The sequence below is a fragment of the Pseudorasbora parva genome, chromosome 23 (genome assembly GCF_024679245.1).
Source record: "Pseudorasbora parva isolate DD20220531a chromosome 23, ASM2467924v1, whole genome shotgun sequence".
Lineage (NCBI taxonomy): Eukaryota > Metazoa > Chordata > Actinopteri > Cypriniformes > Gobionidae > Pseudorasbora > Pseudorasbora parva.
In genome coordinates, this window is record NC_090194.1 from 36,900,622 (window position 1) to 36,917,539 (window position 16,918).

Genomic DNA, 16,918 nt, shown 5'->3' on the forward strand with positions numbered 1-16,918 from the left:
GGTGTGGTGGTGTGGGTCAGTTTAAGGGTAGAGTTAGGGACAGGTGTGGTGGTGTGGGTCAGTTTAAGGGTAGAGTTAGGGACAGGTGTGGTGGTGTGGGTCAGTTTAAGGGTAGAGTTAGGGTCAGGTGTGGTGGTGTGGGTCAGTTTAAGGGTAGAGTTATGGACAGGTGTGGTGGTGTGGGTCAGTTTAAGGGTAAAGTTAGGGACAGGTGTGGTGGTGTGGGTCAGTTTAAGGGTAGAGTTAGGGACAGGTGTGGTGGTGTGGGTCAGTTTAAGGGTAGAGTTAGGGACAGGTGTGGTGGTGTGGGTCAGTTTAAGGGCAGAGTTAGGGTCAGGTGTGGTGGTGTGGGTCAGTTTAAGGGTAGAGTTAGGGTCAGGTGTGGTGGTGTGGGTCAGTTTAAGGGTAGAGTTAGGGTCAGGTGTGGTGGTGTGGGTCAGTTTAAGGGTAGAGTTAGGGACAGGTGTGGTGGTGTGGGTCAGTTTAAGGGCAGAGTTAGGGTCAGGTGTGGTGGTGTGGGTCAGTTTAAGGGTAGAGTTAGGGTCAGGTGTGGTGGTGTGGGTCAGTTCAAGGGTAGAGATAGGGACAGGTGTGGTGGTGTGGGTCAGTTTAAGGGTAGAGTTAGGGTCAGGTGTGGTGGTGTGGGTCAGTTTAAGGGTAGAGTTAGGGTCAGGTGTGGTGGTGTGGGTCAGTTTAAGGGTAGAGTTAGGGTCAGGTGTGGTGGTGTGGGTCAGTTTAAGGGTAGAGTTAGGGTCAGGTGTGGTGGTGTGGGTCAGTTTAAGGTTAGAGTTAGGGTCAGGTGTGGTGGTGTGGGTCAGTTCAAGGGTAGAGTTAGGGTCAGGTGTGGTGGTGTGGGTCAGTTTAAGGGTAGAGTTAGGGTCAGGTGTGGTGGTGTGGGTCAGTTTAAGGGTAGAGTTAGGGTCAGGTGTGGTGGTGTGGGTCAGTTTAAGGGTAGAGTTAGGGTCAGGTGTGGTGGTTTGGGTCAGTTTAAGGGTAGAGTTAGGGTCAGGTGTGGTGGTGGGGGTCAGTTTAAGGGTAGAGTTAGGGACAGGTGTGGTGGTGTGGGTCAGTTTAAGGGTAGAGTTAGGGTCAGGTGTGGTGGTGGGGGTCAGTTTAAGGGTAGAGTTAGGGACAGGTGTGGTGGTGTGGGTCAGTTTAAAGGTAGAGTTAGGGACAGGTGTGGTGGTGTGGGTCAGTTTAAGGGTAGAGTTAGGGTCAGGTGTGGTGGTGTGGGTCAGTTTAAGGGTAGAGTTGGGGACAGGTGTGGTGGTGTGGGTATGTTTAAGGGTAGAGTTAGGGACAGGTGTGGTGGAGTGGGTCAGTTTAAGGGTAGAGTTGGGGACAGGTGTGGTGGTGTGGGTCAGTTTAAGGGTAGAGTTAGGGTCAGGTGTGGTGGTGTGGGTCAGTTTAAGGGTAGAGTTAGGGTCAGGTGTGGTGGTGTGGGTCAGTTTAAGGGTAGAGTTAGGGACAGGTGTGGTGGTGTGGGTCAGTTTAAGGGTAGAGTTAGGGACAGGTGTGGTGGTGTGGGTCAGTTTAAGGGTAGAGTTAGGGACAGGTGTGGTGGTGTGGGTCAGTTTAAGGGTAGAGTTAGGGTCAGGTGTGGTGGTGTGGGTCAGTTTAAGGGTAGAGTTATGGACAGGTGTGGTGGTGTGGGTCAGTTTAAGGGTAGAGTTAGGGACAGGTGTGGTGGTGTGGGTCAGTTTAAGGGTAGAGTTAGGGACAGGTGTGGTGGTGTGGGTCAGTTTAAGGGTAGAGTTAGGGTCAGGTGTGGTGGTGTGGGTCAGTTTAAGGGTAGAGTTAGGCACAGGCGTGGTGGTGTGTGTGAGTTTAAGGGTAGAGTTAGGGTCAGGTGTGGTGGTGTGGGTCAGTTTAAGGGTAGAGTTAGGGTCAGGTGTGGTGGTGTGGGTCAGTTTAAGGGTAGAGTTAGGGTCAGGTGTGGTGGTGTGGGTCAGTTTAAGGTTAGAGTTAGGGTCAGGTGTGGTGGTGTGGGTCAGTTCAAGGGTAGAGTTAGGGTCAGGTGTGGTGGTGTGGGTCAGTTTAAGGGTAGAGTTAGGGTCAGGTGTGGTGGTGTGGGTCAGTTTAAGGGTAGAGTTAGGGTCAGGTGTGGTGGTGTGGGTCAGTTTAAGGGTAGAGTTAGGGTCAGGTGTGGTGGTGTGGGTCAGTTTAAGGGTAGAGTTAGGGTCAGGTGTGGTGGTGGGGGTCAGTTTAAGGGTAGAGTTAGGGACAGGTGTGGTGGTGTGGGTCAGTTTAAGGGTAGAGTTAGGGTCAGGTGTGGTGGTGGGGGTCAGTTTAAGGGTAGAGTTAGGGACAGGTGTGGTGGTGTGGGTCAGTTTAAAGGTAGAGTTAGGGACAGGTGTGGTGGTGTGGGTCAGTTTAAGGGTAGAGTTAGGGTCAGGTGTGGTGGTGTGGGTCAGTTTAAGGGTAGAGTTGGGGACAGGTGTGGTGGTGTGGGTAAGTTTAAGGGTAGAGTTAGGGACAGGTGTGGTGGAGTGGGTCAGTTTAAGGGTAGAGTTGGGGACAGGTGTGGTGGTGTGGGTCAGTTTAAGGGTAGAGTTAGGGACAGGTGTGGTGGTGTGGGTCAGTTTAAGGGTAGAGTTAGGGTCAGGTGTGGTGGTGTGGGTCAGTTTAAGGGTAGAGTTAGGGACAGGTGTGGTGGTGTGGGCCAGTTTAAGGGTAGAGTTAGGGACAGGTGTGGTGGTGTGGGTCAGTTTAAGGGTAGAGTTAGGGACAGGTGTGGTGGTGTGGGTCAGTTTAAGGGTAGAGTTAGGGACAGGTGTGGTGGTGTGGGTCAGTTTAAGGGTAGAGTTAGGGTCAGGTGTGGTGGTGTGGGTCAGTTTAAGGGTAGAGTTAGGGACAGGTGTGGTGGTGTGTGTGAGTTTAAGGGTAGAGTTAGGTGTAAGGGAAGTATCAAAAGTGTAATTACAAATGTAACTACAGAAATTAATTACAGACGTAATTACATGCAGGTATTTTTAGTAATAATAATAATAATAATAATAATAATAATAATCTGTTCGATTTATATAGCGCTTTTCAAGGCACCCAAACGCTTTACATAGAAGGGGGAATCTCCTTAACCACCACCAATGTGCAGCACCACCTGGATGATGCGACGGCAGCCATATTGCGCCAGAACGCTCACCACACACCAGCTGATTGGTGGAGAGGAGACCGAGTGATGAAGCCAATCAGGATATGGGGATGATTAGGAGGCCATGATGGACAGGGGCTAATGGGCAAATTTGGCCAGGATGTCGGGGTTACACCCCTACTCTTTATCGAAGGACATACTGGGATTTTTAATGACCACAGAGAGTCAGGACCTCGGTTTAACGTCTCATCCGAAGGACGGTGCTCTTTTGACAGTATAGTGTCCCCATCACTATACTGGGGCGTTAGGACCCACACAGACCACAGGGTGAGCGCCCCCTGCTGGCCTCACTAACACCTCTACCAGCAGCTACCTAGTTTTCCCAGTTGGTCTCCCATCCAGGTACTGACCAGGCTCAGCCCTGCTTAGCTTCAGTGGGAAACCAGTCTTGGGCTACAGGGTGATATGGCTGCTGGTTAGTAAAGTAAGTACAATGTAAAAACATGTATGTACACAATAAGTGCATTGTATCAAATGATTAATTAAAATGTTAGTACATAGTAGTTAAGGCCACCTGATATAAAGTGGGTCCCCTTTATGAATAAAAGTATAAATCTTTTCTAGGGTTATAAGAACAGATCATTATATTAATACTAGACAAGTAAGACATAGATGAGAGAGGAGGCACAGCGGTAAACAGCCGAGTCTATTCAAACCCTCACTTGTCATTTGGTTAAGGAAGGACGCGGCATATAAAGCAGACACCAGCCGGTGCGCCGCTGACTCTGATTAGCAGCTACTCCTGCGCTCATATTCATGGAGGAAATTAATACAAGTGGTCATTATACAAATAGGCAGAAGCATTAGGAGCCAATTATTGTTTGTGGCTCCATCAAGAGAAGCTGACATCAATTTAATTTGAAGCAGCTGTGTGTGTGTGTGTGTGTGTGTGTGTGTGTGTGTGTGTGTGTGTGTGTGTGTGTGTGTGTGTGTGTGTGTGTGTGTGTGTGTGTGTTGTCTATGTGATCGAACGCTGGTTGAGGATGAAGGAAAAACCAGCATTAATATTTAATGGAGCGCAGTAATTGCTTTAAATGACAGCAGCATTTAAATAATCTTTAGTCTGATCAGAACAGGAAGACTTTGGCAGATGAAGCAACATGTTTACTGTCGAACAGCCCTTGATTCTCTTCATACAAACTAGACTAGTCGGTTGAATACTAGTCATAATCTGTGCAATACAAATATAAACCAGTCGTTTGTAAACTAGCAGCGCCTACGATTCGAGATGAGAAACAGACAAAAACAGAGGAGATAAAAACACTGCTGTTTCTCTTTCTTAACCCTCTGAATGAGAAGCACAAATGCAAATGCGACAGTGAATCTCTCGCACTGTGTTTCTGAATTATTCACATGCCAAAGACATTATTACGTTAATTGGGAACAATTTCACAAAAAAACAACCTTGCTTTAGTCGTGAACAGCTCAGATCTATTCCCTGGCAAAATAATAATAATACAACAACACACACAGAAATCAGCAGAGTTATTATTATTTCATGTGGGAAAGCTGACAGGATGCTAAAGACCAAACGACTCATCGTTAGATTAACTCTGGGGGCTGAGAAAACACAAAGCTTCAGTGGGGCTCTATATAGAACTCTAGGGTTCGTGACTCAATATTAAAGAACCCTTCAGTGGAGCTCTATATAGAACTCTAGGGTTCATGACTCAATATTAAAGAACCCTTCAGTGGAGCTCTATATAGAACTCTAGGGTTCATGACTCAATATTAAAGAACCCTTCAGTGGAGCTCTATATAGAACTCTAGGGTTCATGACTCAATATTAAAGAACCCTTCAGTGGAGCTCTATATAGAACTCTAGGGCTTATGACTCAATATTAAAGAACCCTTCAGTGGAGCTCTATATAGAACTCTAGGGTTCATGACTCAATATTAAAGAACCCTTCAGTGGAGCTCTATATAGAACTCTAGGGTTCATGACTCGATATTAAAGAACCCTTCAGTGGAGCTCTATATAGAACTCTAGGGTTCATGACTCAATATTAAAGAACCCTTCAGTGGAGCTCTATATAGAACTCTAGGGTTCATGACTCAATATTAAAGAACCCTTCAGTGGAGCTCTATATAGAACTCTAGGGCTTATGACTCAATATTAAAGAACCCTTCAGTGGAGCTCTATATAGAACTCTAGGGCTTATGACTCGATATTAAAGAACCCTTCAGTGGAGCTCTATATAGAACTCTAGGGTTCATGACTCGATATTAAAGAACCCTTCAGTGGAGCTCTATATAGAATTCTAGGGCTTATGACTCGATATTAAAGAACCCTTCAGTGGAGCTCTATATAGAACTCTAGGGTTCATGACTCAATATTAAAGAACCCGTCAGTGGAGCTCTATATAGAACTCAAGGGTTCATGACTCAATATTAAAGAACCCTTCAGTGGAGCTCTATATAGAACTCTAGGGTTCATGACTCAATAATAAAGAACCCTTCAGTGGAGCTCTATATAGAACTCTAGGGCTCTTGACTCAATATTAAAGAACCCTTCAGTGGAGCTCTATATAGAACTCTAGGGTTCATGACTCAATATTAAAGAACCCTTCAGTGGAGCTCTATATAGAACTCTAGGGTTCATGACTCAATATTAAAGAACCCTTCAGTGGAGCTCTATAAGGAACTCTAGGGTTAATGACTCAATAATAAAGAACCCTTCAGAGGAGCTCTATATAGAACTCTAGGGTTCTTGACTCAATATTAAAGAACCCTTCAGTGGAGCTCTATATAGAACTCTAGGGTTCTTGACTCAATATTAAAGAACCCTTCAGTGGAGCTCTATATAGAACTCTAGGGTTCATGACTCAATATTAAAGAACCCTTCAGTGGAGCTCTATATAGAACTCTAGGGTTCATGACTCAATATTAAAGAACCCTTCAGTGGAGCTCTATAAGGAACTCTAGGGTTAATGACTCAATAATAAAGAACCCTTCAGAGGAGCTCTATATAGAACTCTAGGGTTCTTGACTCAATATTAAAGAACCCTTCAGTGGAGCTCTATATAGAACTCTAGGGTTCTTGACTCAATATTAAAGAACCCTTCAGTGGAGCTCTATATAGAACTCTAGGGTTCATGACTCAATATTAAAGAACCCTTCAGTGGAGCTCTATATAAAAACTCTAGGGTTCATGACTCAATATTAAAGAACCCTTCAGTGGAGCTCTATATAAAAACTCTAGGGTTCATGACTCAATATTAAAGAACCCTTCAGTGGAGCTCTATATAGAACTCTAGGGTTCATGACTCAATATTAAAGAACCCTTCAGTGGAGCTCTGTATGGAACTCTAGGGTTCATGACTCAATATTAAAGAACCCTTCAGTGGAGCTCTATATAGAACTCTAGGGTTCATGACTCAATATTAAAGAACCCTTCAGTGGAGCTCTATATAGAACTCTAGGGTTCATGACTCAATATTAAAGAACCCTTCAGTGGAGCTCTATATAGAACTCTAGGGCATATGACTCAATATTAAAGAACCCTTCAGTGGCGCTCTATATAGAACTCTAGGGCTCATGACTCAATATTAAAGAACCCTTCAGTGGGGCTCTATATAGAACTCTAGGGTTCATGACTCAATATTAAAGAACCCTTCAGTGGGGCTCTATATAGAACTCTAGGGTTCATGACTCGATATTAAAGAACCCTTCAGTGGAGCTCTATATAGAACTCTAGGGTTCATGACTCGATATTAAAGAACCCTTCAGTGGAGCTCTATATAGAACTCTAGGGTTCATGACTCGATATTAAAGAACCCTTTAGTGGAGCTCTATATAGAACTCTAGGGTTCATGACTCGATATTAAAGAACCCTTTAGTGGAGCTCTATATAGAACTCTAGGGTTCATGACTCAATATTAAAGAACCCTTCAGTGGAGCTCTATATAGAACTCTAGGGCTCATGACTCAATATTAAAGAACCCTTCAGTGGGGCACTATATAGAACTCTAGGGTTCATGACTCAATATTAAAGAACCCTTCAGTGGAGCTCTATATAGAACTCTAGGGTTCATGACTCAATATTAAAGAACCCTTCAGTGGGGCTCTATATAGAACTCTAGGGTTCATGACTCAATATTAAAGAACCCTTCAGTGGAGCTCTATATAGAACTCTAGGGTTCATGACTCGATATTAAAGAACCCTTCAGTGGAGCTCTATATAGAACTCTAGGGTTCGTGACTCAATATTAAAGAACCCTTCAGTGGGGCTCTATATAGAACTCTAGGGTTAATGACTCAATATTAAAGAACCCTTCAGTGGGGCTCTATATAGAACTCTAGGGTTCATGACTCAATATTAAAGAACCCTTCAGTGGAGCTCTATATAGAACTCTAGGGTTCATGACTCAATATTAAAGAACCCTTCAGTGGGGCTCTATATAGAACTCTAGGGTTCATGACTCAATATTAAAGAACCCTTCAGTGGGGCTCTATATAGAACTCTAGGGTTCGTGACTCAATATTAAAGAACCCTTCAGTGGGGCTCTATATAGAACTCTAGGGTTCATGACTCAATATTAAAGAACCCTTCAGTGGGGCTCTATATAGAACTCTAGGGTTCATGACTCAATATTAAAGAACCCTTCAGTGGGGCTCTATATAGAACTCTAGGGTTCGTGACTCAATATTAAAGAACCCTTCAGTGGGGCTCTATATAGAACTCTAGGGTTCATGACTCAATATTAAAGAACCCTTCAGTGGGGCTCTATATAGAACTCTAGGGTTCATGACTCAATATTAAAGAACCCTTCAGTGGAGCTCTATATAGAACTCTAGGGTTCGTGACTCAATATTAAAGAACCCTTCAGTGGGGCTCTATATAGAACTCTAGGGTTAATGACTCAATATTAAAGAACCCTTCAGTGGAGCTCTATATAGAACTCTAGGGTTCATGACTCAATATTAAAGAACCCTTCAGTGGAGCTCTATATAGAACTCTAGGGCTCATGACTCAATATTAAAGAACCCTTCAGTGGGGCTCTATATAGAACTCTAGGGTTCATGACTCAATATTAAAGAACCCTTCAGTGGAGCTCTATATAGAACTCTAGGGCTCATGACTCAATATTAAAGAACCCTTCAGTGGAGCTCTATATAGAACTCTAGGGTTCATGACTCAATATTAAAGAACCCTTCAGTGGGGCTCTATATAGAACTCTAGGGCTCATGACTCAATATTAAAGAACCCTTCAGTGGGGCTCTATATTGAACCCTAGAGTTTATGATGCACCTGACAGAACCCTTTTCTTTTCACAGTGGGAAACAGACATTTCAGTGTGCAAAAGCCAAATCACAGTCAGAGTGGGTGAAAACTTACACACACACACACACACACACACACACACACACACACACACACACACACACACACAGAAACAGTGAGCACACGTGTGCCGAGGTGATTAATAGCAGCGGTAGGTAAAGCATCATCCTCTCAGGACGTCCCGCACACATGCACAGATGTCCTAATTAACGCTGAAGGTCGAGGACGCTGCGGTGACTCGTCTTTAGATCTCACCTGGGTTTGTTTACCTGCCCTGATTTTCATTACAGAGCAAACACGCCATCAGCAGCACACAGAGCTTCACAATATCACTATCTGACAATATTTGCCTGCTTTTAGAAACATTTTGACACTGTTGTCTTTTTAGAGCTGCACAATATGTCTCTTGTTTGATGAAGTTTGCTTCACTGATTCTGTTGTTTTCATGTTCATCACTGTGTGAAGCTGCTTTGAGACAACCTGTATTATATAAACACTGTAGAAATAAAGACCTGATTTGATTTTATACTTCTGTTATCATATTACTACCCACACTGCAAAAAATGCTTTTCTTACTTAGTATTTTTGTCTTGTTTCTAGTCCAAACATCTAAAAAAATCTTACATTAAGAAACATTTACTAGACAAGCAAAAGTAATTGTCTTGTTTTGGGGAAAAATAACTCAAAATGAAGAGAGTTTTTGCTTAAAATAAGATAAATAATCTGCCAATGGGGTGAGAAAAATAATCTTAATTCAAACAGAAAACAAGATTATTTTTCTCACCCCATTGGCAGATTATTGATCTTATTTTAAGCAAAAACTCTCTTCATTTGGAGTTATTTTTCCCAAAACAAGACAATAATTTGCACTTGTCAAGTAAATGTTTCTGAATGTAAGAATTTTTAGATATTTTGATTAGAAACAAGACAAAAATACTAAGTAAGACGAGCATTTTTTCAGTGCACAGTCTGCTCTTCATAACTGCAACATAAACAAAATGTGAAATAATTTTCTGACGTGTCCTGAGAGCTGAACCCTAAGTGACAAAGCCGTTTTGTGCAAACGGAAGGGAAAGCGCGAGACGAGATGAACAGCAGGAGACGACTCTGAGTCGAAGACGCTTTTGCAGCAGTTTTTTATGATTCTCAGAAGTGCAGCATCAGCTCAGAAAACATCACGTTATCATTACCCCAACATCTCATCCGCTCAAGTCCACCGAGCAAAGGAGAATACAGAAGTTATGAAAGATTCGATCAATCTGAGGCATAAACACCATATATGCAGAGAGAAAAATATGGAAATGCGTCCCGAATCAATATGAATACATATTAATATCTGAGAATCTGCCAGAAAGCACTGTAGTGTTTGTCCAACGGATGCAGAAACTAGTCCAGGACATTAAACCGGATCAAACCGGCTCTGACTGAAGGACTGACTTTATTCTAGACTGGATGTTTCTCCATAAGGCAGGGCTTTTCAAACTGGGGTCCGGGGACGCCCAGGGGTCCTCCAGAAGGGGTCCCCAGAAAATTTCAGAGAATAAAAAGACAATGCACAAAAAGTCTACCGAACATTCAAACAGTTTCATTTCTAAATGTCTCTCCTTTCTCGCCATACTTTCCAGATTTGTATATGTCTGCTTTGTATCTTTTGATTGAGTTTTTCTCATTATACTCACTCACTAGGAATGTAAGGTAAGTGTTCTTAACGCAGTACATAAGCTTACATACATTTATTATGAAAGTTGCTTATTAAAATTATTTTCATTGAAAATGTTCACCAGGTTTATTCATCCAACATTAAGCAGAACCAATTTAAGTTTGGAAACAATTTGTTGTATTTATAATGTTACTATTATACTATTTATCTAACAGTTTAAATGTTTTTTCATACATACAAATATATAGATGGATTTTAGAAAGGGGGTCCCTCATAAAAGGTTCATCATATTTGGGGGTCCTTGGCATAAAAAAGTTTGAAAACCACTTCCCTAAGGTACAAAAGTGAAAAGGTACATCTTTGCACTTTACTCACCCCTAATGGTACATATTAGTACTTTAAGGCTGTGTTCACACGTGTAGTTCGGTTAGTTTGGTTAGTTTGGTCCGGTCCAAAAAACAAAAACAAAGCATAGTCCTGGTCCGCTTAGCGTTCACACTGGCATTTTTAACAGCGAACCTAAAGTTAGCGAACCAAAGGCTCAGGGAGACGCTCTCAACCTGATTGGTCGGCTTATATGACGTAGGAGCTGCTTACCGAACATTCAGAACAACGCTGTGTGCGGATTAAACACCATCATTTAATGCGTGAACATATGGCATTATTTTTACCCGCTGAGAACTCATGAAGAGCTCATAAAATGATCAAAACATTCAAAACAGCTCCAGGATTTCCTCCGTTGTGCAGACAAGAGACGGCCGTCTCTTATGCAAAAGTCTGTACCTGCTAATAATGGCCGACAGGTATTTTAGTGAGAAATAACCAGAGATGCTTTTTGTGCGTTTCTTCTAGCATTTTCGAGACATGCTCGTCAGACCCAAATATTGATGAGGCTCTTCCTCGTTGCTCTACGTTTGTCCTCTAACGTTAACGTTACTCATTCTGGATACACCGATCTTTCCGCGTCGTCCGATCAGCTGACTATGCGTGGCATCTTGTGACATCACGTCCTGTTTTTGGTCCGTTTACATGTCTTTGGTCCGTGTTGGGTTCATATATCAGTCGAACCGCACCAGAGTTGGTTTAGAAACGGATCGAGACCCGTCTTTATAGCGCTCTCGGTCCGCTTGTTTGGTGCGCTCCAGGGTTCGGATGGCAGCGTTCACACGTGTTCAAATGAGCCGCACTAACAGAGCAATCGCGCCAGGGTTCGTTTTAATCCAACCAAACATGACAAGTGTGAACGCACTCTTAGAGTGCAAATTAGGTACATATTAGTACCTTTTTGGTTTTGTACCTTAGGGTATCGCCCCAGTGACAGCAGTGTACCTTTTTTTCTGACAGTTTATGGATCTTTTATGTCTCAATCAAGAAGAACTTTACTGGTGATCGATTTGATTTTGAGCAGGTAAATAAATAGACCTTTATCAGGACTCGCTGTGAGCTGCTTATAAACGCATGGCAATGTTTTAGCACCGGGTTTGAGTCGTGTGTTCATTAATATTGCATATTCTTTATAATGAATGCACTCATTTTCCCTTCAGATGTGCACAATAACAAACCCCAAAAGTGAGGCTAATTAGATCGTGAGTGCTAAAGAGTCACAGACAAACGTCTGAAAAATATTTACCTTCCCATAGGAACGATGACGTCTAATATCTCAATTAACATCTCAAACTCTGCTGGAATCTGAAAGTGAGCTCAAAGCTTTCTCATAAAGCTATCTGGGCAATAATATTCTCCCCTGGTTTCTCTTTTGCTCTCTCTGATTGATGGGTTTATTTATGCCTAATGTCAAAGGTCACGGACCGCATGCATCTCTGTCTCTGCGTTCCCTTCGGTCTCTCTGGAGACGCTTAAATTAAATAAAACGCTGCCAACGTCCAGCAGCCACAGCGCGTTCAGACTCGCCCACACCACAAAGACTACAAATATGAAACTCCTGGTCATATTTATAAATGATTAGATTCTTCAAATGCTTTTGATCAACAGAAAACAGTTTTTTTCTTTCAAAGAACAAAAAAGTAAATAAATCTCGTTCTCTGTCTATACACGTATATCGCCGCTGTCGGGCTAAAATGCCTCAAACTGAGCTGCTCTGTGTATTCTGACGGCTTTCTATCAGAACCAGCATTAACTTCTGGAGCAGTTTGAGCTCCAGTAGCTCGTCTGTTTGATCGGACCCCACGGGCCAGCCTTCGCTCCCCACGGTCATCAATGAGCCTTGGCCGCCCATGACCCTGTGGCCGGTTCTCCACTGGTCCTTCCTTGGAGCACTTTTGATAGATACTGACCACTGCAGACCGGGAACAGCCCACAAGAGCTGCAGTTTTGGAGATGCTCTGACCCAGTCGTCTAGCCGTCACAATCTGGCCAAACTCGCTCAAATCCTTACGCTTGCTCATTTCTCCTGCTTCACACACATCAACTCTGAGGACTAAATGTTCACTTGCTGCCTAATATATCCCACCCACTAACAGGAGCCGTGATGAAGAGATCATCAGTGTTATTCACCGGTCATAATGTTATGCTTGATAAGTGTATGTAAAAATCATTGTCATTAAAAAAGGTTCCAGTCCTGCCATAGAAGAGCCATTTTGATTGCCTTACTTTTTTTTAATTAAAAACATTTTAATCATTTAAAGAACCGTTTGTGCAATGGAAAGGCTTCATGGATGTTAAAGGACCAACACTGAAAAAATGCTTTTCTTACTTAGTACTTTTGTCTCGTTTCTAATCAAAATATCTCAGTGATATAAACGTCGCATGCCTGTGTGTGATAGGTGCGTAGGAGAGCAGGACAAAAGGGTCCAATCATCAACAAATGAAAAGAGAAGTCCCGCACACTATCAACTTGCAATTAAAAGTGATTTATTCTTTCATTGCAACGTTTCGATCTTTCGATCTTCCTCAGGAATGCCTACTCATATCAAGTTGATAGTGTGCGGGACTTCTCTCTTCATTTGTTAATCAAAATATCTAAAAATTCTTACATTAAGAAACATTTACTAGACAAGTAAAAATTATTGTCTTGTTTTGGGGGGGAAAAAAATCAATATTAAGAGAGTATTTGCCTAAAATAATCTGCCAATGGGGTGAGAAAAATAATCTTGTTTTCTGTTTGAATTAAGATTATTTTTCTCACCCCATTGGCAGATTATTTATCTTATTTTAAGCAAAAACTCTCTTCATTTTGAGTTATTTTTCCCCAAAACAAGACTATTACTTTTGCTTGTCTAGTAAATACTTCTTGTTTTAAGAATTTTTAGATGTTTGGAGTAGAAACAAGACAAAAATACTGAGTAAGAAGAGCATTTTTTGCAGTGCATCGATTCCAATAAAGAAACTGCAAAGCGCAGCGTGAACATTCTGCTGAACATCTACATTCCTGTTCCACAGAAGAGAGTCAGTCCCAGGGTTTGGAGCAGATCGCTGGTAAGTAACGGACGGCAGTATTTTCATTTCTGGCTGAAGCGTCGCTTTTAAAGCCAGTAGAAGTGACGCACAATAGACGAGGACCCCAACGGGGCCGGTTTTCATATCCGCTGAAGATAGTTTCGAATCCTCTTGCATCTCCCTGGATGAGTCCTTTCTCAAAGCACCGTCGGCCTTCGCCATGTGGCGCTGCGTGTCTCCGCAGGACCCCGGCTTACCCAGAGACTGCCTGAATGAAAACGGCGCTGCCATGGCGACAGGCTCAGCAGCTCTCGGGCGTACGGTGACCTCTGAACCCCGTCTTTATCTGAGCGCACTGACAAGTGCTTTTGAGAGTCCAGAGAAAAGAAAAGAAGAAACGAAAACACAGAGCCCTTTCACAAAACAGATTTAAGTCCATTTTATGGGCTTGCCAGGGAAAAGAGGGTCATGAAAAAGACTGTCGCCCGCTTGGGTCTAAGAGCCTTTGGTGAAGGAGGGGGAAAGAAACGTTCACGGGGAGACACGAATAATGACAGTCCTTACAGCGGGTCTGGACTTTATGCTGAACTAGAGCTGGACCATACATTACAGAAAAATGAAGCATGCGTTGAATATTGGATTTTATTGAAGCACAAAACCGGTCATGCATCTCACGGGTATTTTTGTGGCAATATCCAACAATTCAGTGGTTCACAATTCACATATATATATACATATATACATATACAGTACCCTTTACCCAGTGCAAAGCATTTTTGGTTGGGAAAAAACACTTAAAACAGAGCACCAGGGTCTGATTTATTAAACTTTGGAACACATAAACACACAAAATGCAAATATTTGAAAAAAAATAATATTTTGAACATTTTAAATGCTAATAATCCATAACTAAATTTATTACAAATATTTCTCATCACTAAAATGTAGTGATTTTTTTTTATTAAAAAAAAAATAATTAAATTAATTATAAATAAAGATTTGCGCACATAAAAATAATTATCAACATAAATTGTCCTCTTTTGGATCATAGTAAAAATCTTTTCTCGAAAAGCAATCATTAACACAATTTTAAATAAAAGCAGAAATTGCTAAAAATAAATAAAATATTTTAAAATTAACTTTACATTTGATTCGTAAAAATAGATTTTATGACCTTATAACTTCCTGTAATATAATTATTTTAAATGATTTTTGCATGGATGCTACTTTTTAAATAAACGTATATTTTAAAATCTCATGTAATTATAAGGGTCAAAATGATCCATTTTTCTTTTATGCCAAAACGAATTAGCATATTAAGATCATGTTCCATGAATATATTTAGTAAATGTCCAACCGTAAATATATCATAAATGTATTATTAGTAGTAATATGCATTGCTAATGACTTGATCAACTTTAAAGGAGATTTCCTCAATATTAGATTTTTTTGCACACTCAGATTCCAGATTTTCAAATAGTTTCCAAATATTGTCCAATCCTTACAAACCATACATTAATAGAAGGCTTATTTACTCCGCTTTCAGATGATGTATAGATACAAATAAAATATAAATAAATAGACCTTTATGACTGGTTTTGTGGTCCAAGGTCACATATATGTTATATATATATATATATATATATATATATATATACAGTGGTGTTCCCCAGGGTTCGGTCTTGGGCCCTTTACTTTTTCATATTTATCTGTCGCCACTTGGTCATCTGTTGCAATCGCTTGGCATCCATTATGACTTTATTATGCTGATGATTTAAAAACACGCTGATGTTGGTTTTCCTCTGGCTGAATTTCTGATATATAAAATCATGGATGGGAAGTTATGCTCACTGGTTCCCATCATCACATTCTCAAAGCGGGGCTTTGACTATTGATGGCGGTTGAATTTTATTGAAGCACAAAACCGGTCATGTGTCTCACACACTGTAAAGAAAAGGCACATTTTGAACTTTTGCAGTACAATCGACTTGGATGTCTAAATTATTTCAACTTAAATTATGTTAAACTGACTTTAAAAAATGTTGTATAACTAATAAAAACAAGTTTAACATTTCTTAACTTAGTTTGATGAGTTGAGTGCATGTATTTTTGTGGCAATATCCAACAATTCAGTGATTATCAACCTTTTTAAGTGATGTAACCCCTGTAAAACATTTTTATTATATATATATATATATATATATATATATATATATATATATATATATATATATATATATATATATATATATATATATATATATATATATATATATATATATATATATATGTGATATATTTTGTGATATATAAACAAATAAAAAGTTAAATTATATTTAATTTTTTTATTAATATTAATATATATTATAAAGTGTCTATTTAGTTTAGATATGAAATATTATTCAACAGTTATTATATATGTATTGTGAATACTGGACATTTTATATATTATAAAAGTATACATAATAAGTATTGTATAAATAAATATATAATAAATAATAAATTCTAACGTAAATATATAATTTGAAATATATTATAAATAAAAGATAATTTGTGGAGAACTTTTTAATATATTTTGCATCTTGCATGAAATATTGCGAATACTCAAAATAATGGTTTCTCTGACTGAAAAACAGAGTAAATATATAAATATTAAAACATGGATTAATAGTGTGTGTTATGGGCCAGCTCAGACACCTGACTAAGCAAATGTGACGTCTCTGTCAGAGAAACACAAGTCAAATTACTGATCTTTTGCCCGTTTCCACACATGATTTAGTGCATTACAAATGCACAGAGAACGGAAACATATGTGAGTAACTCAAACGCGTCACATGATGAGATGATTCATGCGGATTACCAAACCTCTCAGCTATTCTCCAGACCGCGCGCAGTATTTCAGCGCTCGACTCTTAGCGCGCGCCAAGACAAATGTCTGCAGCATGTTTGCTTTGCCTGAGCTTTCGACTGTTGGCGCGATCCGCAGCGCTTCAGATGCGCTTAGTGAGGGTTCGAGGCGAGTCATAAAGGCTGAGGATTCATCTGTCGAGAACAGACGTGGACTTCCTGAAATGGAGTTTATAACTTTCCAACTTCTGCCGCCGCCGCCGCCGTCCAACTGGCCTCTGTGTTTATCCCTCGAATTACAGGATTACTTTGCTTCTAGACTAATATCAGCACAAACTCAAGTGCAAAACAAGCCCAGCTATCAGTTTAATAACAATAATGTGCATTTTTTTGATTACATTTAGGAATCCCATCCACTCGAGTGTCTTCAGTCATTGCAATAATGTCAATCAGATGAGAGCTCAAACTCATAATGCAAAAAGACAAAGCTACAGACGCTAATCTCAGATTATCAGGCCTGTAATTACAATCATTCTCCATTTACAGGGAATTTCTTTATCGTTAATACTTCTGCGACAGA

The 16,918-nt window shown here is 40.7% G+C and overlaps 1 protein-coding gene and 1 pseudogene across 2 annotated transcripts in view; both read right to left on the reverse strand.

Annotated features, from left to right (window-relative positions):
• unc5cb (unc-5 netrin receptor Cb) overlaps nt 1-16,918 on the reverse strand; it is a 313,489-nt gene that overhangs the window by 89,089 nt on the left and 207,482 nt on the right. The gene's annotated exons all lie outside the window — the stretch shown is intronic.
• On the reverse strand, nt 3,452-3,568 carry LOC137063227 (5S ribosomal RNA; annotated as a pseudogene).